Source organism: Panicum virgatum, chromosome 9N (assembly GCF_016808335.1).
Source record: "Panicum virgatum strain AP13 chromosome 9N, P.virgatum_v5, whole genome shotgun sequence".
Classification (NCBI taxonomy): Eukaryota; Viridiplantae; Streptophyta; class Magnoliopsida; order Poales; family Poaceae; genus Panicum; species Panicum virgatum.
The window spans coordinates 27,964,045-27,989,565 of record NC_053153.1 but is presented as its reverse complement, the minus strand read 5'-3'; the positions used below and the strand labels follow the sequence as shown (position 1 = coordinate 27,989,565).

At 46.0% G+C, this 25,521-nt stretch overlaps 1 pseudogene; it reads left to right on the top strand.

Moving 5' to 3' along the window:
* The first annotated feature begins 19,200 nt into the window (after window positions 1-19,200).
* LOC120688921 lies at window positions 19,201-21,588 on the top strand (annotated as a pseudogene).
* Window positions 21,589-25,521: the final 3,933 nt, after the last annotated feature.

The window sequence follows — 25,521 nt, the reverse complement described above, 5'->3', positions numbered from 1 at the left end:
CTATGTTATCTATTGCCTATACAAAAAGTTTTGAACTCAACTAACAATTCGACCATCAATTTGACTCCAAATCTTATCATATCCTTCTCAACTCTATGATTTTTCTTAAGAGATGTATCGATTTGTAAGCACGTACATGACAAAAGTGTGCGAAATCTCCTCAACTTTTTCCCACAACCTACACATATGATATTATAACATCTTGCCAAATCTCATAATTTTCAGACTTTGTTTGCTATTTTTGAAATTTTTAGAAAATTCATAAAAGGGTTGTTTGCCGAGTTCCCACCCCTTGGTACTCAGCAAACACCTCTTTGCCGAGTGCCAACCCTAGACACTCGGCAAACAAAGTGTCTTTTTTAGCCGAGTGTTTTTTTATTGGCACTTGACAAATAGGTTGTTTGCCGAGTGCCCGAAATATTGTACTCGGCAAACTCCTTTACACTCAGCGAACTTCGGTTTTCTGGTAGTGACGATGCAGCGAGCCCGGATGGCCCGTGGTGCTTATCGCAATGTGCCGCTCCGCTTTGCACGCGGAACAGATAACGAGCCTGCAGATCCTTCTCAACAAACGGAAGGCGGCGCCGGATGGAAAACCTAGGGGAACGCGTCACCTGAGCCCTGCCTATATAAAGGCACGTACGCCACCAGAGCGGGGTTGGGGCCTTTCCTCCACGGGAGCAGCGGACGGCTGAAGGAGCCAGGGGCGAGGCGCGCCCCCAGCCCATCTCAGCTGGAGACGCCGACGCCGTGCACATCCTGCTCGCCTTGACGAGCGGAGAAGCCAGGAAGGCGGGCGTGCTCGTCCATCGCCGCCGAAGTCACACGCGGCGGCCGCACCAGAGTCAAGAGGTCGCACTGTTGGAGAAAGGCACATTAGTGCCGGTCACAGGACGGCTTAGTGCCGGTCCCTATGGCCGGCACTAAATGGCCGGCACTAACATGACAGACGTTAGTGCCGGCTACTCTGACCGGCACTAATGTGCATATGTTTGTGCCGGTCTGTAATACCAGCCGGCACTAACGTGCCCGACCCCGCCCGAGTCCTAACAGCAAGGTTAGTGCCGGCTGGTATAACTAGCCGGCACTAAATGTTTTTTCTTCTTTATGTTTCTTTTCTTTTTGTTTTTATACATATGGCTATGCGTATTTCTACCGTATGTGACTACATAGTCGTACTATTTGCATTGCACAATATTATTAGAACAGCATATTACACTAATATTATTTATATATATATATATATATATATATATATATATATATATATTTATATATATATATATATATATATATATATATATATATATATATATATATATATATATCATGTATGGAACACTTAGGAGTTCAAAAGTACATAAGATATTACAAATTATTAAGCACATCAACTATAGTAACGTATCAGCTTCCTCGTCATCGGATCTTCTTGGGCGACGCTTATACGGATATCGCCATGAAATTCGCCCTTAGGATTTATGACTTCATCAAGTAGAAATCCGCATATAGCTTCTTGAATTGCCCCGATCCGAGCGATTTCAATGAGTTCTTCTTTCATCCGTCAATGCTGTCACATTTTTCGATAAAAACATGAGAATAAAAAATAATGAATTAAAATAATGAGCAGATGTGATTGTGCTCACGTACATTGAATGCCTCCACTGTCATTTGCCCTTTTTCACTTGCAAAAGAGTTGATCCACTCGCATATGTAGTATCCACACAAGTTGTTTCCTTGTCCCTGTCTCCAACACTATGAACAAATGTGGGTTACGATATAGAATTTTTCTGATGTTTATTGCGAATGACATTAGTAGCGAGTAGCGAGAGTATATTCATACCGAAAAATCAGTCACCCAATGAAGAGGCTCGATTTCACCTATGGGCAAGCCTATGTGTTTGTGGAGGTAGCGACTCCATGCAGTATTTACCACCTCGATGATATCTTGGTACTTTGATTTATCTTGCCTTAACGAGTCGTACACCAAGACCTTGTGCTCCTCAATCCGAATACAAAGCAATATCCAATGAAAGCTGTGCATATACATACGCATAACCAATTAATGTTGATTATAATAGTTATTAAATAGTATTATTAATACGAAGGGATTGAAAAAAAGGCTAACAAAGAACGACTCACTGATGGTTGTATGGCAAGAGAATGAAGGGACACATGCTATTCTTACGCAACCCCCTGTATATAACATTGACTATTTCTCCAGGATTTAGCGCTACCGATTTCTCGTGTATAATATCGGGGTCGAAGAACCCGACGTTATGGAAGTTCTTCTTTCGGCAAATTTGAATTTTTGACCTACGGAACACAAGAAAAATGGGGATCAGTCAACACACAAGGCTAAAATAATGAAACGAGAGACAATACTTACATGCACCATACACTGACGAGAGACTTGTGAAGGGCATCTTGATGGTATAAATCGTAGAGTGATGCAAACTCGATATATACATCATCTGCCCCCCGCCAGAAATGCTCATCTTTAATCCGAGCTGGAGCTGGGAACATCTCTAATTTACTAGCTTTAGATTGCACGGCATACCATTTGTGTAACTCGGCCATTCTCGTTGGTAGGAATGGTAGCAACTCTGGCCATATCAAAGGTTCACCAAGTACAAACTTTTTCCTGCCGCGGGCATTTTGTAGGGCCTCCCCAAGCAATTGAGCCCTTGTTAGATCAGTTTGCAATATCATCCCAGCCATGGTCAACAGATCTCTTGATTCATCGGGACAGTCTTCATGCGGCACTATCAATGGAGGGATCGATTGTTTGGACTGCTCTCCGAGCTGGGGAACGGTCTTTGCATTAATCAGGCGATTCTTGGGGTTGCTGTAGCACTTTCTGATCTGCCGATCATAATCAGACTCTCTTTCTTTCTCCTTGGTGGGATCTTTAATGAAGTGTTTAACAAAGTGTGCCTTTGCAACTGGATCTATTTCTAGCTTCTTGTTCGCAGCCTCCCTCAGTAGCTTGCGCTTCAGCAAGAAGGTTTGAAACGATTCTTCTGCCTCTTCCTCTTCTGGAGCCTTCTTTTTCTTCTTTCTTTGCTGCTTTTGAGATGGCTGGACTGAAGGTACCGTGTATGCCTTCTGTCGCTGACTCTGATTCTGTTGTGCGGCTGGTGATGATGCCGGAATTGGCTCACTTTGTGCGGCTGGTGATGGCGGATCCATGCTGGGGTCCCGTGCAGGCGGTGGAGAAGGTGGGCCAACACTAGAATTCCTGTCAGCTAGCGTTGGTGATCTTTGCCTTGAGCACCGAGCGGAATCTGTGTCTGCTTGCACCAATCTTATGTCGCGCTTTGGCCACGCGATCCATGTGTGTACGGCATGTTGTAGTTTTGTTTCTTCATGACTTATAGGGATCGGGAGGTCCATGTCTTCCCAGCGTTCTTCAGTAATTCGGTCAACAAAGACTCTGGCGAATCCTTCAGGAATCGGCTGGCAATGTATTGTCCCGCCCTCTTCTTGGACTTCCGCATAACCCTCAGCACAAACTTTGAGCTTTTTCCCATAAAGAACCAGAAGCTCACATTGGGTCCTAACGGTGATTTCGTCAATGGGATCCCTCGGCCTATCGGCACCCAAATTAGGGTGCTCCGTGGAAGCAACACTGCTACGACGCTGAGAAGGGGGGCTGATCTCCACATTGGCAGTTGGTTGGTCCGAGCATTGTCCAACTGCTGCCTCAAGTGACATTATCCGGTTTTCTAGGTTACAGATCTTCTCTGCCACTACTGCCTTGCTTCTGCATCGGCTTCGGTAGGTTTCGAGATCTCCGGAAAAGCCATATTTCCATGGAACTACGCCCACGCCTCGGGTCCGTCCAGTGTGTTCCGCATTCCTAAGAGCGTAAGTCAGCTCGTCATTCTCTCTGTTGGGCTGGAAGGTTCCTTCTTCGGTACGCCTCATTGCGTCCTCGAGTCTTTGGGCAGCCTCTCTTAGTACGTCGCTAGTCACAAACATTCCAGTGTCGGGGTCTAGTGTGCCTCCATGAGCATAGAAATAATACCTTGCTCGTTTGGGCCAACTCAAGGTCTGCGGTACGATTCCTTTTACAATTAAATTATTTTCCATCTTTTCCCATTTCGGAATAGCAACCTTATAACCTCCAAGCCCAAGTCTATGGAAGTTTTTCTTTTTACTAGCATTCATTTTGCCTTGAATCGAGGCTGCCATGCTGTCAGCACTATGTTTGTAATTCACGAATTCATTCCACCACTCTCGTTGCTTCTTCCAGACTTTATCAAAATCTAGTGTGAGGCCCTTGTTGAAAAAGTTTGCCACCAATTTTTTCTTGAACGAGCCGAACTGAGTTGCCATCTTCTTAAATGCCCATCCCTTTACTTTGTCAGCTTTGCCTGGGGGAAATTTGAAGTGCAACGACACCTCTTTCCATAACAATTCTTTCTCTGAATCTGGCACGATATCTTCAGGTCGATCAGAGACTTTATTTCTCTTCCAAAGCTTGTATTTTATGGGGACGGATTCCCTAACAAGATATCCCAATTGATTTACAAATGTCGTCTTAATTTGACCAGGGGCTAGTGGCTCGCCGGTTGCTTCGTTGATCTCCGTGACCCTGGTCATCCTTGGGAACAGGTTGGCTACCGGGACCCTTTCCAAATACTACCTTCACATCCTTGATCATCGAGAACACACGCTTTCCATTACGGAATAGAGGCTTAGGACGAGTTTCAGGCTCTCCTTTGAAATGCTTCCCTTCGGTTCTTAGGGGGTGATCGGTAGGAAGAAATCGACGATGGCCCATGTATACGCACTTCTTACAGTGTTTCAAATAAATGCTATCGGTCTCATCATAACAGTGGTTGCAGGCCATGTATCCCATGTTCGACTGTCCTGAAAGTTTTGCAAGTGCAGGCCAATCATTGATGCATACAAAAAGCAAAGCTCGGAGGTTGAAGGACTCCTGTTTATACTCATCCCACACACGTACACCTTCTTCTTTCCAGAGTAGTAAGAGATCATCCATCAAGGGTTGCAGGAACACATCAATGTCGTTGCCAGGTTCTTTTGGCCCTTCTATAAGCACCGGCATCATGATGAACTTACGCTTCAGGCACAACCAAGGAGGAAGGTTGAACATACATAGCGTCATGGGCCATGTACTATGAGCGCTGCCAAACTCACCATATGGATTCATTCCATCCGCACTTAGAGCAAATCTTATATTCCTTGGGTCATTGTCAAATTGAGGATACTCTCGGTTAAGGTTTTTCCACTGGGACCCATCTGCTGGGTGTCTGATCATGTGATCCTCCTTACGGTCTTCTTTGTGCCACCGCATCAACTTGGCGTTATCCTTGTTTTTGAAAAAACGCTTCAGACGTGGTATTATAGGGAAGTACCACACCAATTTTGTGGGAACTCTCTTTTTTACCGGCTGCCCATCAACATCACCTGGATCATCTCACCTGATCTTATACCGCAATGCGCTGCAAACAGGACAAGCTTCCAAGTTCTCGTATTCGCCGCGATACAGGATGCAGTCGTTAGGACATGCGTGAATCTTCTGCACGTCCAATCCAAGAGGGCAAACCATCTTTTTAGCTTCGTATGTTGTTGACGGCAGTTCATTACCCTCAGGAAGTATGTTCTTTACAATCTTTAATAGCTCACCAAATCTCTTATCGGTTACACCATTAGTTGCCTTCCATTTCAGCATCTCCAGCGTGGTACCGAACTTCTTTTGCTCCGGTTTGCAATTAGGGAACAACGGCCTTTTGTGATCCTCCAACATCTTCTCGAACTTTAATGCCTCCTTCACAGTCTCACTGTCTTTCTGTGCATCAAGCAACGCCTGACCTAGCTCGTCAGGTGGATCCTCTTGTGCAACATTTGCTTCACCCTCGTCCATTGGTTCATCTTGAAAGCCACCTGCTTCATGAACCCATGCCCAATCTGGAAGATTGTTATCACCATCGTCATCTTCTTCATTATCTTCCATCATAACTCTAACTTCGCCGTGCTTAGTCCAAAGGCTATAGTTACTCATGAAACCATTTAAGGCCAGGTGATTCCATAGAGTATCTCTTTTTCGGAATTCCTTTTTATTTTCGCAAACACTGCATGGACAACACATTAAACTCTTTGGCAACCTATTTGCCATTGCCGCTTTGAGAAAAGAATCTAAACCCTGAATCCACGCCGAGGTGCTCCGACTTCCGTGCATCCATTGTCGGTCCATCTGTACAAATTAAAAAAAAATCATGCTCATTATCCCTAAAAACAGGTTGCTATGAAGTAATTCAAAAAAAATGTAAATGTGTCATAGACCACCTATCTAGTAAATTTAAACTAAATAGCAAAATAAATTGGCACAATAACATATACACATGTCACCATAAAATAATTCAAAAAAACTCATTCTAAATGTGTGATAGTCAAACTATATAGTAATCATTCTCTAAAAAGCAACAAATCAATTCTACCTTGCTCAAATTAATGAACAAATTAATAAATCATGCTCATTTTTCCTCATCCTTAAAATCCTTAAAATTTTGCATAATAACATATACACATGTCCCCGTGAAATAATTCAAAAAAATTACTCTAAATGTGTCATAGTCAAACTATCTAGAAAACCTTCTCTAAAAAGTAACAAATCGATTCTATTTTACTCAAATTAATGAATAAATTGGAAAATTATGCTCATTTTTCCTCAACCTTAAAATCACTATTTTCTTTATCTAGAAAGCATGAAACAAAAAATAAACACCGTCAAAGAAGAGTGGAAGAAGCTACTAACCTTTGGTGCACTTGGATGGGTGAAATCCTCACAAATTTGGGGGAAAATGGGCAGCACCTCCCCTCTAACACGCCATGAGAGAGAGGAGGAGCTCGGCCAAATGAAATGGTCGGGCTGGGGAAGAAGGAGTGCCTGGCTTATACGGGGCAAGTTAGTGCCGGCTAGTGGATTTAGCCGGCACTAAGTGTGGACGTTTAGTGCCGGCTAGATCTACCAGCCGGCACTAACATGCAATTGACCAAGTTAGTGCCGGCTAGAATCCCCAGCCGGCACTAACGTGTCTTTTGACCATTGTGGCAGACGGGCTGACCGTTGGGGGATGGCACGTTAGTGCCGGCTGGAGTTTCTAGCCGGCACTAACGTACCCGCTTTCTACGGTTCATGCACGTTAGTACCGGCTCCAATTTGACCGGCACTAACGTGCTGGTACCAATGTACCATACTCCAACAGTGTCGGCGGCCGTCGTCGAGCTTGCCGTCCGTCATCAGATCGCCAGCCGCCATCAAGCTCGCCGTCTCGGACCGCCGGCGACTTCATGAGATTCTTATTGTCGTTTAGGTGATCTCCCTTTTCACCAGGAGAGACGTGCTCATCCTCTCCGTATCCATCGTCGTCCAAGCCGCCACCAGCGCCCAAAACGAAGTTCTCATGGAGGAGCGGGAGTCCGAACATTAGGACCCCATCGATCTGCTCGTCATCGACGGCTAGGCAGCTGGGCGGAGTAGCGCCGCCTTGCCTCTTGTCATCCACGTCTACCTCGGCTCGTTGAACACGAGATGAGATTGCTGTGGATCAAGACCTTGTTTGGTTTGGTATTCTAGGATCCTAGAATACAGTTTGACCACCCATTAAAGTGTCAAACAAAGTCAGTTTACAAAACCAACTCCAGAACTCCTGCTAGGAACCCTAAAAAATCTAATGAGGCTTTTGAGGCCTTTGACCGCGACGACTAGAGAGAGGGGGAGTGAATGGGAGCCCTTAAAAAATTCTCATCGAACAAGGCCTATGTCCCAATTTCAATCTGTCACATTTCTCATCTAACCGCTAAAGGTGATACAAGCCAACTCGTGACGAGCTCACCCTACGAACGGTTAGGTATACAAGCCAAGTCGTGACGAGCTCACCCTACGAACAGTTAGGTAAAGCTCAACGCAAAACGGACATCAAAGATTAGCCGAAATGCCAAAAACCTGATACTAACGGAAGCCAAACTTAGCTAAAAAGCCAATTAAGAGTCTCACCAAAAAGATTAGAAAGAAGCACTATAAACGAGTTCTCTAAATTTAGCATACGAAGATTAGCAAGAAGTAGCAAGAACAAGACTAGGCTCAAGTTAAGTTCAACATTCGATAGATCACATACAACAGCTCAAAATTAATTAGAGAACAAGCTAAACCACGGTTCAATTTACAGGCCAATGCAAGCTAGCAATGATTGCATAATCATTGAACATGTAGCATGAAGGGGACATCAAAATTAATTCACCTTGGTTGCTGTCGTTGAGATGCCGAGCATGCACAGTGCTGCTTGGTCTGCTTTTTGAAAGCTGGTAGTATCTGTTTATACATGCATTTACACCCACTCTACACACGCACACCTCACTCACACCACACATGTACAAATAAACTACACTCAGATCTTTGGACAGCGTCCTTCTCGAGATCACCGGAATCCTTCGTAGGTGACGGATACGTCACGATCCCATTGTAGTTTTACGCGTGAGAGCGAGATCACCGGAATCCTTCGTAGGTGACGGAGACGTCACGATCCCATTGTAGTTTTACGCGTGAGAGGTAATACTTGGAAGCATCCAAGTGGAGACTGAACACTGGGAAAAATCTCTGGTGAAACATCTGGTCTGATCCCAGGAATCGAACGCAGGTGGGCTAGGCGAACACCCTCGCCAGCAGCCACCCGAGCTAAGCTCGGTCTTCATGCTTGGTCTGCTTTGTGAGCCCCTTTGGCGCCCGACGTGGCCTGGACCTGACGTGCGCTCCCTGGGGCGTGGAACCGGCCTGCTGGCCTGACTGCCTTGCCGCGGTTTTTTTATTTTTTTATTTTTTTATTTTTATTTTTATTTTTATTTTTTATAAAAATATATTTTCGATTTGGAAATTTACAGAAATATACCCCGGCCGCCCCGCTGCTGGGCGGCCGGGACCTGGCCGCCCGGTAGCGGAGCGGCAGGGGCATTTCTGAAAAAAATTTCGCAGAGCAAATTGCGCCCAGGTCCCTGGGGGCCGGGCGGCCGGCCCCCCCGGCGGCCGGACGTAATTTTTGCAATTTAGTCTTTTTTGTGAAAGAATTTCACATATGTGCCCTTTTTGTAACTTTTTGCAGAAAAAGACCCTTGGGGTCGGCGCCGTAATATGTGGCACCGAGATAACACGTCTTGGCGCCACAGATCACGGCGCCGAGGTGCCACGCACGCACAAGCAATCTAGTGAATCTTCGAACTTTCCTTTAATAATTTCGGACCTTTTCAGGAGACTAGAATACTGTGAACCACACATCAAATATAACGGTAAGAATTAGAACTAAAAACTGCATTACACAATGTAGACCATAGGAATTACATCATAATAGAACGTTAATGAAACACACATCAGACATGCAGTGGCATGACAGAACCCGTTGCAACTACGGTAAACTGATTCTGAACTAAGCTAACATGCCTTAGGTAATTTAAAAAACACAACAAACACAACGATGCAGCATGTCACTAGCACTAGGTAGTCCTAGTAGCCGTGCCCCCACGTAGCAAACTGCGTTGAGCCTTCTCCGCAGTATCCACCCATTGCAGGTAGTGCAGGCGGTGGTGCCGGAGGGGCAGGGCCCTTCTTCTTGTGACAAGGGCAGTTGCAGTAAGGAATAGTGCATGGTTCATCCTGTGAAGCGGCAGCATTGCTTGTATCATCATCTTCGTCGTCTTTGTTACCCTCGCTCACTTCCTCGTAATGGTTCACCTTGCATTCCAGATCAAAGATCTTTATCTGGAGGTACTCGATGAACTCCTGAACTGAATCAATTGGTGCAGAATCGACCCACCTGGTAAAACCACAGTTTTCTGGAGCATCTGAATACTGTAAAATAAATTTCATGTAAGGTGTCTCAATGAAGATAAAGAAATAAAACAACCGAGTATTACCCATGCGTGTGGGCATTTGAAGAAACACCGACCGCCATCCATCCCGTCGGTGCACATCTGCACTAAGCAGCCCTCACCATGTCTGCATTTTGGCCACGGTTCTCTACGGTTATCGTATTGTCGAAGAGGAGTTTCATTGGTAAATTCACTCTTGTGCTGTGGCGGAAACTCAAACACTAGTTCCGGAAAGGAATCAGGTCCAAGAGGCCCCTCCCATATTATGGGGTCTCCCTTTCTTCCCCATTTTTCTTTCCCAAAACCGTAGTAATTCTTCCCGCTAGACCCACCTCCAGACATTGGGTATACAATGAGCTTTGGTGTTTGAGTGCTGCTGGGAGTTCATAAACTATGGAGTATTTATAGGCGCACAAAGGTCTGATACCCGGAGTGTGGAGGGTAAATGCACCTGAAAAGCCTATATGACAACACAGTGAAGAGGCTAGCTGACCGAACACTGAAAATGTTAGATTCAATTCTCGAACTGACTACTCGATGCATCTCTGTGCATGCAGAGCATCTAAGTGCATGCAGACTCACAGCATTGCATCGCTGCCGCTCGGTCGATCGTGCCTAGATGCCGCCTTCCCCACTACACGCCACAGACCTTCGCTGTAGAATGACAGTTCCGTCGTCCTCGCCCGAGAGACTGCTTTGAAGGTGAGCTGGTGTGGTTGCCGTGTTGTCACATCTTTTTGAAATGGTGAAAGGGCACTGCTATTGGGCTGTCGTCTTTTGTCACGTTTGTCTGGGCAAACAATGCGACATATGGGAAACCCGTGATCGCCGTGCTGAGCAGTGGCAACCTATGATCTCGTACTCGCAGTTAGATACACTATGGTCCCTATTTTGAGGTATACGAGCGTATCACGAAGTTTACTCTGTATGCGGTAGTCGTCATCATCGTCGGTAGGATCTCGGCCGCTAACTCCTCCCGCACCTAACTTGTCCTTCATTAAATCACGGAAAAAATTCGCAAGAACTTCCCTTATTTCACGAGCATTATGGAACCCACAAACATAACAAGTTCACATCAATAATATCTATAGAAACAAATGACAAGTAAACTACCACAATCATAAACAACCATAATCCGAACAGTCGAAACAGTTTATAATAACAATAGAGAAACAAGTGCCAACAACTAACCACCCCTACCATTCCGACCTCTCTTACGTTGTGCGTATACGTGATCTGTATGATAGCTATGATGTTCCGGTGGCCTCACATCTCTGGCAGGACGGCGTAACAGAGCCACAGGTGTATGCAAGCTGGGATCATCGTCCTGGGCAGGCGTAGCAAACAACTGTGAAAAGTCGTCCAAGGAGGCCGCGTCGTTGTCTTCAGACCACCCTACAGATCACAAAAAAAAATTAAGCAACATTCAATAGGTGAATGCAATTCCGTACAAATTATTGTACGTACCCTGTGTTGGAGGTGGTGGTGGTGGTGGATAGGAAGAAGCACCTTCATATCTTCCTAGTGGCGGCATAGGGTGATACGAAGACGGCCCCGCTCCGGTGAACTGTTTTGATCCTAAGTATAAATAATAACGTATGAGCCTTTGACCATAAAACATAAGCAAAATAAAATTATGCACCACATATTTACCTAAAATCCCTCTAGCATGTGGCATAGAGGTAAACTGGGTTCCTTGAAATGGAGCCCCTTGCGAGGCACCCGTACCCTGTGTGGAGTTGTATTTAAATACTACATATAAATATACGGATCGGTAAATATCACACCATACCTTCGTACTGTCGGTGGTATAAGGGAGGCTGCTGTCATGCGGGACCACAAGGAACCGACGTCGACGCTTGTGACGATCCGTAGGAATCCTCGTACTCCGTCCGCGTACCAAAGGCCTGAAGGATGCCTCGGGCTCTATCACGTTGAGTGGTCCAGGCCTCGAGTTGTGTCGGCACGCTCATCGTAGACCCGCCATGAATCCTCATTACATTCAGTGAGCAATCTAATTCAAACAATCTATAGGCCTCGAACTGCAACCAAAAAAACTTAGTATACAAATCTTAAAAGATCAAAATTGCCGTCAACATTTACTCACCGCCCCAGCTAATGCCTCATCCCTGTGTCTTGCATAGCGATCCTGCGAAGTCGCAACATGCGTCTGTGGATGCATGTCAACATACGTCAAACGGCAACGAGTCTTCAGTTCGTACCAGGTCAGGTATGCCCGAAACGAAGGCTCGGTGTGTGGACCTGTATCCTCAGCCAACTACTCGCCTGCATCATCCCACGCAGCCACCCATGGTTGTAATCTAGTGACCCACATTGTCGAGAAAGGATGTCCAGCCCTTGATAAACTGCATGTTAAATAGAAATTAGTTTCATGTTATTAGTACATGGGTGCTCATACATTTTTGTTACCTATGATCGTGGCGCTGAACACGATCCAACGCTGAAGACACAGGAAAAGACTGGCGTCGACCGAACTGCCTCATGACTCTATCCGGGCAGTGAGCCTCAACTGCAACGTCGTACACCAAAGCTGCAGTAGTCATCCATAGGCCCTGGTCCTGTGTGCACACCAAAGATATCTCAAGTGGTGCACATGTGGCTATAGCCGAAGGACTGTATGGCTCCCACACAATGTCTTCTGGGGTCAATCGATCAAATTCGGCAACAAACTCAGGATAAGGCCGCCGGGTCTGTACATGTGCCCATGTTTTCTGCAAAAATAAAAATTATGTGTCCATAAGAAAGGTATTGAGGGAAGAATGTATGACCATAGTATGCATAGAATATAAATTTTTATTGGGTCCATACCTATCGAGAGTACCAGAGAGTCCCCATGGTGGGTCTGTCGTCCTCCGTGTCACCGTACATATCCGGTGTGTACGGTGACTGGTCAATCATGGGACGACCGATAGCAATCCTCTCGTAAGACCAAAGCTGTAGCAGAATTGGGCACCCCGTTAGGACAGCATTCCTATCATTCTGCTGTGATGCCTTGCAGAGTCCACGATATGTGCATGCAAGAACCGCTGAACCCCAACTATATAAGGGTATGGCATCCTCATCTGCATCGGCGATCTCCTGTGCGTAGGGCAGAAGCACCCTATCCACACAGTGGTCGTGTGTGTTGTTGAACATGATGTACCCAAACAATCACAGCAGGTATGCCTCGAGTGATCTAGTCACGCTGTACTCATCAGCATCGGCTGCCAACAGATCCGGCGGCAATGAAGTACAAACATTGAGAATAAGAAACACATGAGTTATTTCAAAGCCATAAAATACATCAACACATCGTTTTGTACGAAATTGTACCTGAAACTGTAGGAGCCATGACTTGGAAGGGCCTTTCGACTGTGGGTGCTCATTGAAATCTTCAGGATCAATCGTGGTGGCAACACCTGCAAAACGTTCCTCAAGATCCTCCAGCCACGTAGAAGGTACCACACGGGGCCCGACAGCGTGTCCGGTGATAGAAAGACCAAGCGGCATCGCAACGTCCTGCAGGATCGGTGCCATCTCCCCACAAGGGAGGTGGAACGTGTGTGTCTCAGGTCTCCATCTGTCAACGAGAGCTGAAAGTAGAGACCTGTCTAGCTTCACCAAAGCACTCTCAGCAAGACGAGCCATAGTGAGAAGACCTTCCTCGCTCAGCCTGCATCATACAGTGCACAAATGTTAATACATTATATAACGAAATATATAACGGATAAAACAGAAAATAGATGACATATCACCTGGGCACCCACCGTGGGTCTACAACAACCAACTCTGCAGGTGGACGTGGACGCAGCACGTTTAGTTCTTGGTGCTGAACCTTCGCAAGGAAGGACCGGTGACCCCGAGTCTATTGTTGGGTCCAGCAACGCAGGAGTAACCCCGGCCATACCTACCACGTAAGATCAAAACAATACAATACAATCACACACATCTAAATATTTCTAATAGTTCTTTATATTTCCTAAATAATTTCTAAGATTTTCTAACAATTTATAATAATTTCTAATAATTTCTAACATTTTATAAAATTTCTAATATTATCTTGCAATTTTTAAGATTAATTAATTAGACTGCTAATGTACTATATCAACGCTAATCACTACAAGTAACTACACCTAAATATACCACTAATCAGTTCTAATAATAATTAAACTGATTGCTAATCTACTGTTTCAACAAAATAGTTTCTACAATTTTCTAACATTTTCTACAATTTTCTAACATTCTCTACAATTTTCTAACATTTTCTATAATTTTCTACAATTTTCTAATATTATCTTGCAATTTTTTTTGATTTTCTAATACTTCTCTAACAATTTTCTAGTATTTTCTAATACTAAATTTAACACTAAATGTACTATATCAACGCTAATCACTATAAGTAACTGCACCTAAATGTACCACTAATCACTCCTAACAATAATTGAACTGATTGCTAATCTACTATTTCAAAAAAAATAATTACAACATAATCTATTTATAAAATGTAGAAAATTTTATTTACCTACAGTCGCCGGCTTGAATATCCAGCAGGGTTTCGCCGCTTTGCCTCTCCCTCACCCCCTCCTTTCCCTCCCTCCCTCTCTTTTCTTTTTTTTTCTGGATTTTTAGTGAGGCAAATGAGGGGGTGAGGGGCAGCCAACACCTTATATAGGATTGGTGGGGCCGGTAGCCCCGCAGGCGGGCGGTTAGGGCCTGCCGCCCTCTGCTGGGCGGCCTGGAGGGCTTAATCACTCCTAATAATAATTGAACTGATTGCTAATCTACTATTTCAAAAAAAAATTACAACATAATCTATTTATAAAATGTAGAAAATTTTAGTTACCTACAGTCGCCGGCTTGAAAATCCGGCAGGGCTTCGCCGCTTTGCCTCTCCCTCACCCCCTCCTTTCCCTCCCTCCCTCTCTTTTTTTTCTGGATTTTTAGTGAGGCAAATGAGGGGGTGAGGGGCAGCCAACACCTTATATAGGATTGGTGGGGCCGGTCGCCCCGCAGGCGGACGGCCAGGGCCCGCCGCCCTTTGTTGGGCGGCTTGGAGGGCTGGCCGCCCAGCGGGGCGGCCGGTCCTCCAAGGATCTCGACATAATTTTTTGTCGATTTTTTTTACAGATAAGCTCCTGCCGCCCGACTGTCGGGCGGCCAGGTCCCGGCCGCCCGGCAGCGGGGCGGCTGGAATATATTCATGTCAACTTCGAACACGAAAATATATTTTTGTAAAAAACAAAAAAAATAAAAAAAACCGCCTGCCTTGCCACCCCGCTTGTGCTGCCCTGCCGCCTGGGCCAAGCCTGCGCGCTGGGCCGAGCTGGGCCTGCCGCGGCTGCTGGCCGGCCTGGACACGAGCCGCCCCTCGCGTGGACAGCGAGCGAGAGCCTGGGCGCCGCCGCTCACCGGTGCTGCGCGGCTCGCCCCTCCGGCCGCTGCTCTGCCTGGCGACGAAAGCGTTCGCGTGCCACGCGCCGCCGCCGCCGCCGCTCACTGCCGTGCGGGCCGCTGCGTCCAGCACCCTCGCGACGAATCGATCTGCACGGGGAGAGAAAAACAGAGACCGAGCAAGACAAGAACCGAGAACGAAAATACAAGAAAACCTCCCGACCTTTGAAGCCAAATTACTCGTTCAACACACAACGATTCGCAGCAAGAACTGAGCCATAGACGAGCCTCCTCAAGGGCTAATAGATCCAGGAAGTAGATCTGAAAAAGCTCAAGAAAATCTTGCGAATTTTGAAGGAGCCCGAAACCCAAGCATGAAGAACAACTTGAGGAAGAAACACGAATTCGGCCTAATCCGTGAGAGTTTTGAAGGGAGACCACATCAAGATTGTTCACAAGAATCCTAGCAACAAAACCCCTCAAACAATTTCACAAATCCGAGCCGAAATCATGACGAGTGAAAATCCCTCCAAAAATCCCCCGAAAATCAAGAAAAAGAAAAACGCAGATTCAAAACGGGAAGGAACAAATCAAGCACTCAATTTTTCAATCCCGGAGGACACAAGGAGGTTTGGGCCTCCTTTCTCAATAAAATCTTAGAACAAACTTTAATTCGAAAATTACAAAAATTAGAGGAGCAAATGAATTAAGATTAAGAGTGACTCTTCCTCTAGTCATATCTATCTATATATAGTCTCTGACGAATGACTAAAATGCCCCTACACTTTTAATTACGATGCACACCCACGCAGAGGCAAAACGATCTAGATTTTTATAGAAGCCTCGGACGGACACGACACCTTCACGACTTCGCTTCGCCTCGACGCAAGATTCGTGATGGCACCACGTTCCCTCCGCCCGGACGTTGACCGTGCCAAGTCCGCCTCCGGTTTTGAGGCCCAAACCTGTCAAACATGTCTTTCCCAGTTTTGAGGCCAAACCGGTTAAACCCTCTCGCACGCTGCCGCACGACGTGACTGACTTCCTGGTTTTGAGGCCAAACGGTCAAACCGTCGATGTCGACGCGTGTCCGGTCTCCCGCCAAGTCTTGACGCCTTTGAGTCGTTCGCGCGCGCCAGCCGCACGGGCCGCCTACTTGACTCGCCATCGTCCTCGCCGACTTGGCCGACGCTGTCTTCATCACCACGTACTCTTGCTCTTCCATGCACCGTGTGGACCACCCATAACTCCGTCCGGCCTCCTCGGGTCCCTTGGTCCAGGCCTCCTCGGGTCCCTTGGTCCAGGCCTACTCGCATTCACTCTTCACCGTTTTGGTCTCTCGGCATGAACCTTTCGCTTCTCCGAGCCTACTCACGTCCATCCTTCACCACGGTCCTTCGGCATGAATCTTTCACCTGACCTTCACCTCACGCCGTCGACTGCCATGCCGCATCCTACATCTGCACATCACGAGCCAAGAGATACATCAAATTCACATGATGTTGTCAATCACTCATCATCAAAGAGTGACCACCATTGGTCATCAATAGAGGATGGTTACTGCAGCATCACTGTAGCCAATCATCGATTAATTATCGTCATTAGATTCGTCGCGAAAAGTTACACCCATTCGTGAAAAGGTTTTGCAAATAGACTTCATTTAGTTCTCCATGCATGCGAGATTCTTTTTTGAAAAACGTGCATTCTAGTCCCTAGCATGATCCAAACAAGACCCAAATCTATCTACTTCATGGATCAAGAATCCATCTACAAGAGGACGCAAGAAGAGTAGAGGCATAGAGGAGCAGCCGAGAGGCAAACCAAAGGGACACCAGGAGAGCCGGCGACGACGACCTTGACTGCGCCTTCATCTTCTTCGTCGAGCTCGCGAGTCTGCACCACGCCCGCGACGACCACGCCATTGACTTCGTCTTCCTCGTCGTCTACACCATGCCGGCGACAGCCCCGCCATCATCTTCACCTTCCTCGTCCACGCCGATTGCATGCACGTACATCCATGGGTATTTCGCCGGGTCGTCATCCATCCACGTCGCCGGAGTGCTGTACGAGCACGTTGATGGTGGAGACGCCAAGCAGATGATGAAGGTACGTCATAGAGTACAACGCCTACCCTAAATTGGACCCATAAATCATAGACACAACTAACGCCTGCCAACACCTGCTCATTGACACCTCCCAACGCCTACCATAAATTGGACCCATAAATCATAGACACATGAAATACCTCCAAACTCCTCTCCAAGCATTGTAAAAATCTTCTTTCTTTTAACTTATCAGCATCAGATAAATCAGAGAGTACAAATCACATTAAATTGTTTTTTCTAACTAAGGGTGCTTTGCTTTTAAAATACAAAAGAAAATATCCTTTCGTTTTGGACCGTTTCGCATTTCAAAACGAAAAATATAAGGCTGAGAAGATTAGTGGGGCTTATGGTTTTCTACTTGGTTAGATGGATTATCTGGATAATGTTGATGTTAATTTAATATACCATTTTATTACTTATAACATTGAACAATCATTAATTTTATTTCTTGAAGAAGATCAAGTTTTTAGCCATTTTAAATAGATAAGATGTTGAAGGAGATTTTTTTTTTCTGTTGCAACGCACGGATATTTTGCTAGTCTATAATGAAAACATTGGAAACTAGGAGGGAAGATCCAAGATTCGTATATGCAAACGAATCGAGAATCTCCTTTAAAAAAATCCAGAATCACACGGCCTACACATGTTCCAAAGACGCCGGCTCCTCGTCGTGATCATCCTCCCACACACCCCGACGGCCGTGGTGAACCAGACGGCGCCGGTGACCACAACGACGGCGAAGACGAGCGGGACGACGACATCAGGCCTGGCCCGGCCGAACATGCCGGCGGGCACGCAGATGACGTCCCACGGCCGTGACCGCGACCGCCGTCCACGTGGCCGCGTACGCGAGCAGCGCGCGGCGCGCGAGCGAGGAGGCCGGCGAGGGACGGGAACGGGAACGCCATGGCGGTGTGCCGGCTTGGTCGCCGGCTGCAGGCTGCGGCGAGGCTTCGCTGGAGGTTTATAGCGGGAGCTGGTGGATGATGCTGTGCTTTGGGTGAAGAGGATTTGGCGGGAGAGCAGGTGACCGGTGGCACTTGCGCAGTGCGTTCGAGTTGGCTGGTTGGTCGGAGAGCGGGCATTCTGTGGCCCAGCCCATTGCCAACGCAACAGCCCAGCCCGTTCCCGGCACAGCCCATCCTCCCGTTCCTCTTTTATCCGGGCCTGGGCCCATCTGCCGAGGGTATCACGATGCCCGAAATCCTGTAGATCTTCCACAAGATTTTTTCTTCTTCACCTTACAGTGTTTGAGATTCGTGCAAACTATCACACCCGTTAGATCTTCTCAACCCTATCCTTCTTCCTCCTTCCTTCTTCCTCACCGTCCGCCGCCGCCCCGCCTGTCTCGCGCTGCCGCCACCCCGCCTGCCGCGTGTGGCTGCCTGATGCATCTGCTGCTGCGCGCATGGCTGCTGAGCCCGGTCCGCGTGCCGCATGTTGCCGAGGCGCGCCTGCTGCGCCTGCTGCCGCTGCGCGCATGTTGTGCCTGCTGCTGCGCGCATGCTGCGGCACGCCTCGACTTGGTGTGCGGCTGCTGCTCCGCCGCGCCTGGCCGCCTGCGCGGGAGCGCCACCGCTGGCGCCGGAGAGGAAGGGGGCGACCGGCGATTTTTTCTCAAAAAATGTTGATGCAAATTGATAAATGTTGAATCTACTATATTTAAATGTTGAAATAGTTTGTAAAAGATGTTGAATCTAGTACTTCAAAATGTTTAAGTATTCTTCAGAAAATGTTGAATCTAATTTGGATCTAATGGGCTTTATAGATACATTGATTATTCATCTTCCAGAAGATATATAGGGATCCCCTCACGATGCCGCCGCCGCGGCTGGAGTCCTCCGTCCTCACCACCGCCTGCAGGTTCAGCAAGTCCATCACTCATATATCACGTCCTCCTCTCATTGCGCATAGATAGTGTGTGGAGTGTGTGAGTGTGGTGTGTGTGGGTGTATGTGTAAGTTCAGATGCTACAACTTGTATTTGAATAAGGCCCGTCAAAAAAAACTCTCCTCTCCTGCGATTCCACTACACGATGCAATCCTCCATCCAACAGCAAACGATGTTCCCCCATTTTTGTTAAATTTCTATTTGAAGGGACTAACTTGGCCGCAGGTACTCATGAACCATGTGCAGTTCTTAGGAGCCTTGGCGTGCTTGGGTCGTGCCCACCAGATGTTCGACACAATGCCTCAGAGGGGCCACCACCCGTGGGCTTGCCCCCGTGCTTCCACCAAGGTGTCATTCCACGTGGGCACATGTTTGGATTGCTGAGATTTTGCCATGCCAGTGCTTCGGAACGTTCCAGTGAGGTCCACGCCAGTGAAATCCTTAGAACTCTCAAGTCCATTGGTGGCAGCGACAACACTGATCTCAGCGATGCTCTCCGTCAGTTTGCAGAAAAGATGGACGAGGAAGTTGTCCTCAAGGTCCTCCAGAAGCAGCGGTCCAACTGGCAGGTCACGCTGGCGTTCTTCAACTGGGCGGCAGGGCTACCTGTACCTGGCTACGCCCATGGGTCGACGGCCTATACTGAGATGCTGGACATTCTCGGGCGGATGAAGAAGGTCAGGCTCATGAGGCAGCTGTTCGATGAGATCCCGGAGGTGCGGCGGGTGGTGGTGGTAACCAACAGGATGTTTGCCGTGCTGTTGAACCGGTATGCGGGTGCACACAAGGTGCAGGAGGCGATAGAGGTGTTCTACTTGAGGAAGGACTACGAGTTTGAGCTCGACTTGGTTGGCTTCCAGATCCTTTTGATGTCGCTGTGTCGGTACAAGCATGTTGAGGAGGCGGAGGCGCTGTTCCGCGAGAAGAAAGGTGAGTTCCCGCATGTTATAAAGAGCTGGAATATCATACTGAACGGTTGGTGTGTGAAGGGAAGCTTTAGAGACGCTAAAAGGATTTGGAACGATATCAGGATTTGGAACGCTCCAAGGTTGAAAGGGACCTGTTCACCTATGGTACATTCATAAAAGCACTGACCAAAGGTGGCAGAATTGGTGCCGCAGTGAAGCTGTTCAATAAAATGTGGGAGAAAGGCATTAATCCTGATGTGGCGATCTGCAATTGTATCATTGACCAGTTGTGCTTCAAGAAAAGGATTCCAGAAGCACTTGAGATTTTTGGAGAGATGAATGACCGACGTTGTCTGGCAGATGTGGCTACATACAATACTTTAATAAAATACTTGTGTAAGATAAACCGGATGGAGAAAGTTTATGAGCTTTTGGATGAAATGGAAGCAAAGGGCTGCCCTCCAAATACTACGACCTATTCTTACATTCTGAAGACAACTGAAAAACCCAAAGATGTCATAGCTTTGATGTAGGGGATGGAGCAAAGTGGTTGTAAATTGGATGCTGATACATATAACTTAATATTGAACCTTTATATCAATTGGAAATATGAGAATGGAGTGCAGCAAGTATGGGATGAGATGGAAAGGAGTGGATCTGGTCCAGATCAACGATCATTTACTATTATGGTTCATAGCCTTCATTCCCAAGGAAAGCTTGATGAGGCTCTGCAATATTACTCAACAATGAAATCAAGAGGGATGATTCCAGAACCAAGGACCAAGATACTGGTGAAAGCTATATATATGAAGAAAGATGGGGTTGCCACAGAAGATCGGTCTGCAAATATGACAGGGAAGGATCTAAAACTGGATCCACGATCAAGACTATTCCATGTTCATAAATAGTTTGCTGTCAGATCTTGCTTCTATTACCTGAATAGAGGATTGCTGGGCACATATTTTAGGTTGGAAAAATCTCTTCAAATCAGTTTCCAGATCACAAGGGCAACATCTTGGGCTACAATAAATCATCAGCAATGTGTGTTGGCATTATGGTATCCCAGAAAGTTTTGCTCAGACTTTCAATGCCAGGTTATGTTTTTTATGTCTGATATGGATCAATTGCAAGTACTGTATTTCGTGCTCGTATTACATAGGATATGTGAAATGTGTACAGATGTTTGTTTATTCATATGTTATGCGTTGCTGTGTCTACTTTCTAGTTGTTGCCAACATATGCAACAGCAGGTAGCTTCAACCGCTCAGAAGCCCAAATGAAGGATGGCCCAGGAACTTGCACCTCCGTTTTCTTTTGTTAAATTCATAGATCATACAGTGCCTGGCTATGCAGGAACACATATCTAGTACATAAAGAGTTCTGTTCGGCCATTTCCACAATGCTAATCCTGAATTGTTCTCAGGTAAGCTATTGTTTGTTGCTAATTTGCTTCCTCAGCCTCTGAACTACTCCCTGCCACTTCTCTTGGCTGTTTGTTCACTGTCCTTTGTCTGCATTTTTTTTTGATATAGTCAGCTATTCTTATTTGAAAAGTACTTGATTAAAGATAATAATTCTGTTTGCACCCTTTAAAGAATTGTGTTGATGAGAAGGAATGATGGGTTTCTTTTTTTCTAAGAGTGGATCCTGATACAGGATGCAGCCATTGAGATGCATGCTATTAGAGATTCGTATCTAAAGTTTGCCAGATCTCTTTTTGGTGGAGAATGGAGTAATAGCACGAAACCACAATGATTTTCCACAACAGTGAATACATTGGACTGAAAATGGGCAAGATGCCTGCAGGTGATTAGCTTACCTGAAATAACTGAAGATGTACATGACGCTTCAGCTTTATAATTCTTCCCTGCATTTATTTACATCAGATATATGGAAGTATTCAATAAACTTAAAAAATGTGTCAAAATGGATTAGATCCAGAGGTTTACCTGTTGTCTGTATGACAAATTTTTGTAGAGAATTCAGCAACATATATGAGTCAAAATACAACCAATGCTCTGCAAATTCCAGATAGCATGACTAGAATAAAAACGCCTCCATTGGTTATGTTTTTTTTTTCTTGAACACGCGTCCATTGGTTATGTAGCTCCTCCTTGGTTGCAACAGACAGACGAGCACGCGCCGCACACGAGCTCGCCGCGCCCTGGGACACGACCACACCGGCATCCAACCTGCTGCGCCGTTCTTCCTGCCGCTGGACCCGAACACAAGCCCGAACTCGTGCACCAGCGAATCCCCTAGCTACTGACTCGATCGAACCCTAAACCTAAACAGACTCGAACGCGAACGCCTCCCCACGCACACACACGCGGCGTTCTCGACACAGACACGACACGCACGCCACACGCGCGACACGGACACGCCACAGCCACACCATGGCGTGGTTTATTCCAACACAGGCAGCAAGTCCAGCAGCTAGCGCCGACGACGCTGGCCGAGAGCGGTCGATCGAGGCGTCGTAGAGGTTTGCCTATAATGCCTGCTCTCCCCATCGATCTTGCTCAAATCTTCCTACTCTGCACCTCCCAAATCCATGCTCGCCGCCACTTACTTCCGCCGGCGGCCGCCCCGTCTGCTGCTGGAGGCGTGCGTGCTTGCTCCACCGAGCGGCTGCATGGCCTAGGTAGCAGCTCAAGCTTCGGCGGCGGCTGTGCCCGGCCGGCCGCTTCATCCAACGACTTGATTGCACAGGCCCAGATTGTACCCTCCTCTAGACTTGAGTTTGACCCAAAACTCTTTCCCCCATCACAGCCCCAAACTCCCAATCGATCCCCTTCTTGGACGGCTTTTTTTTTTAAAAAAAATCATTTTCACCACATTTGCATATTATCTTTTCAAATTGATGCAGAAGCTGCCCGCAAAACCATCCCGGGCTACGGTCTACGGATCGATTGTGGATTGGACAACCTTTAGGCGAATTTGGTTGTAATCTGGGGTCTTGACTCTTGAGGCTAATTACAGGTCATCTACTGCCTTCTCCTTCAATTACTTTGTGCATTGCTCCGACTGCTGAGATGTATGGTTCTGGTTCGCTTGCTTCAACTGATTAGCCAGATTGCACCACTGACCCTCAAGCTTTTCATACTCCGATTTACCGGCTAACCTGTAGGTTTTTTTTGATTGTATTCCTGTCATGTACCAATTTCCCCCCAGGTTGCATATGTTTGATTCTTAAATTAAATTCTACATTTTCTTGGTGGTCTACAATCACTTAGGTAAAACATTTTCTTGCTAACCGTTTTGTTAGTGCTATAGACCATATGGATGAGTATATAACAATAGTTCAGTTCTTTCCTTGATGATAGTCATAAAGTGGGCAAATATGTGTATGCTAGTGCCATTATTTTCTGAAAGCCTGTACTGGATGTTGCATAGGTTTTCCTTAAAAATAAAATGTTGCATAGGTTCACGGTATTAACAGGTTATGATGGATTCTGTTTGATTTTTTTTTTTGCCATTTTCTTGCTTGATTGTGCATGTTCTTCCTCTTATTCACCCTTTGCACCCAAGCTGTTTCCTTGTTTCTATTTGCTGGAAAGAAAATCTACTGACCCAAGCTTGAGGACAATATGTAAATGTTAGTCCTGCTGTATAGAATCTCCTGTGATGGTCCAGCAACCTATTATATACTTTCCTTTTGCAGTTAGCCATGATTAAAAATGCACACATCTCGGGCTACTCAATAGTACTTGCTTCCAGGTAAAACTGTTTCTTGTTGGACATTTTTTTTGAACGAACTGCACAAGATAGTGCGAGTTTCTATTGATATAGCAGAAAAAAATACAAGACTACAGTCCTGGAAGACTATAGGTAGGAAAAAGAATCACCCGGTTGGATTGGGGCGTCAATACGGGGAACTCCAAACTTCACTCTACTTTATTGCGATTACAAACATACTGCTCGGGTTAACAGCAGTTATATTGTCCAGGAAGAGAGATCACGCAGTTCTGTTGACATCAGAGTGATGGAAACCACAAGCTAAGGGGCTGTTTGTTTACAGGGACTTAAGCTTAGTCCCTATCACATCAAAGAGAATCTTACTATTTAAGAGTATTAATAAAATCTATTTATAAAATCTTTTTAACAGATAAGTGCTAATTCACGAGACGAATCTAATGAGCCTAATTAATCCATGATTTGCAACAGTAATGTTACAGTTACCATCCGCTAATTATGGATTAATATACCTCGTTAGATTCGTCTTGCAGTTTAGCCCAGGGTTCTGCAATTAGTTTTATAATAAAACTTTATTTAAAACTTTTAAATAACAAGATTCTCTTTGATGTGATAGGGACTAAAGTTTAGTCCCTGAACCAAACAACCCGTAAATCTAGTAGTCACGAAAACTCTACTAATCGGCTAACTGATTTATAAAAAACGTGCTTCGGTTATGACACTTATTGGTGAACAGACATAGGCTGACGTAAAGCGGTAAAAGCATAAGATGATTTCTATTTTCTAATTCTTCTTGCCATCTTCTCCACCAAAGGACAACTGACAAGCATCTTCCTACCTTAAACTTCCAGCAGCGCTACATGACCGACGCCATTCAGTAATTTACAGCTTCGAAGCAATCATCATATTTTTAAGACAAGATCATTCCTACTGAACCAGTCCAGCAAGTTGCACATAGCAGAACCAAAAATAGGTCATTCATTAGCTTCTAGCCTGCTGAACTAAGTAATGTATGTTCAATAAACTGCTTTGAGCCCGAAGTGACTTGATCCAGCATATGATAAATAAAGATCTCTAAGCGAATATTACAGAAATCTAATTGTAGGAAAAATAAACATGGCATGATCAGCAGTTTCAGTGGTTGCAGAAAGTTTGTACCATTCTTCTCCATGTTGTTTTATCTTCAATAAGTATTCTACATACATAGAGGCAAAAAAAAAAAATCTCGATCTTCAGTGGGATCATTGCTTACCACCTAGCCGACATTCAAAAATCGCTCACACAGGATGGAATGTTATATGTTCATACAAAATACAGATAGTGAATAAGCTGCAATGTAACTGATGCAAAAGAGTTGGACTAGTTGTAACAGGGACCAACCCAAACACTAATCTATCGTAAATGATAGTCCTAACCTCTAAAACACGGATACGTCAGGGGGCATGCGTATCCCGTATCGGATACGTATCCGATATGGATACGCGCGGGATACGGCCAGGATATGTATCCACGCCGTGTCCGCGTATCCCAGTTTAATTGGGCCTGAAACTCACGATTGGAAACGTCTCAGCCCATTATTGGATACGGCCCAGCCCAACTAACCACCATCCCATTCCTCTTGACCTACTGCCGAGTGCCGACCC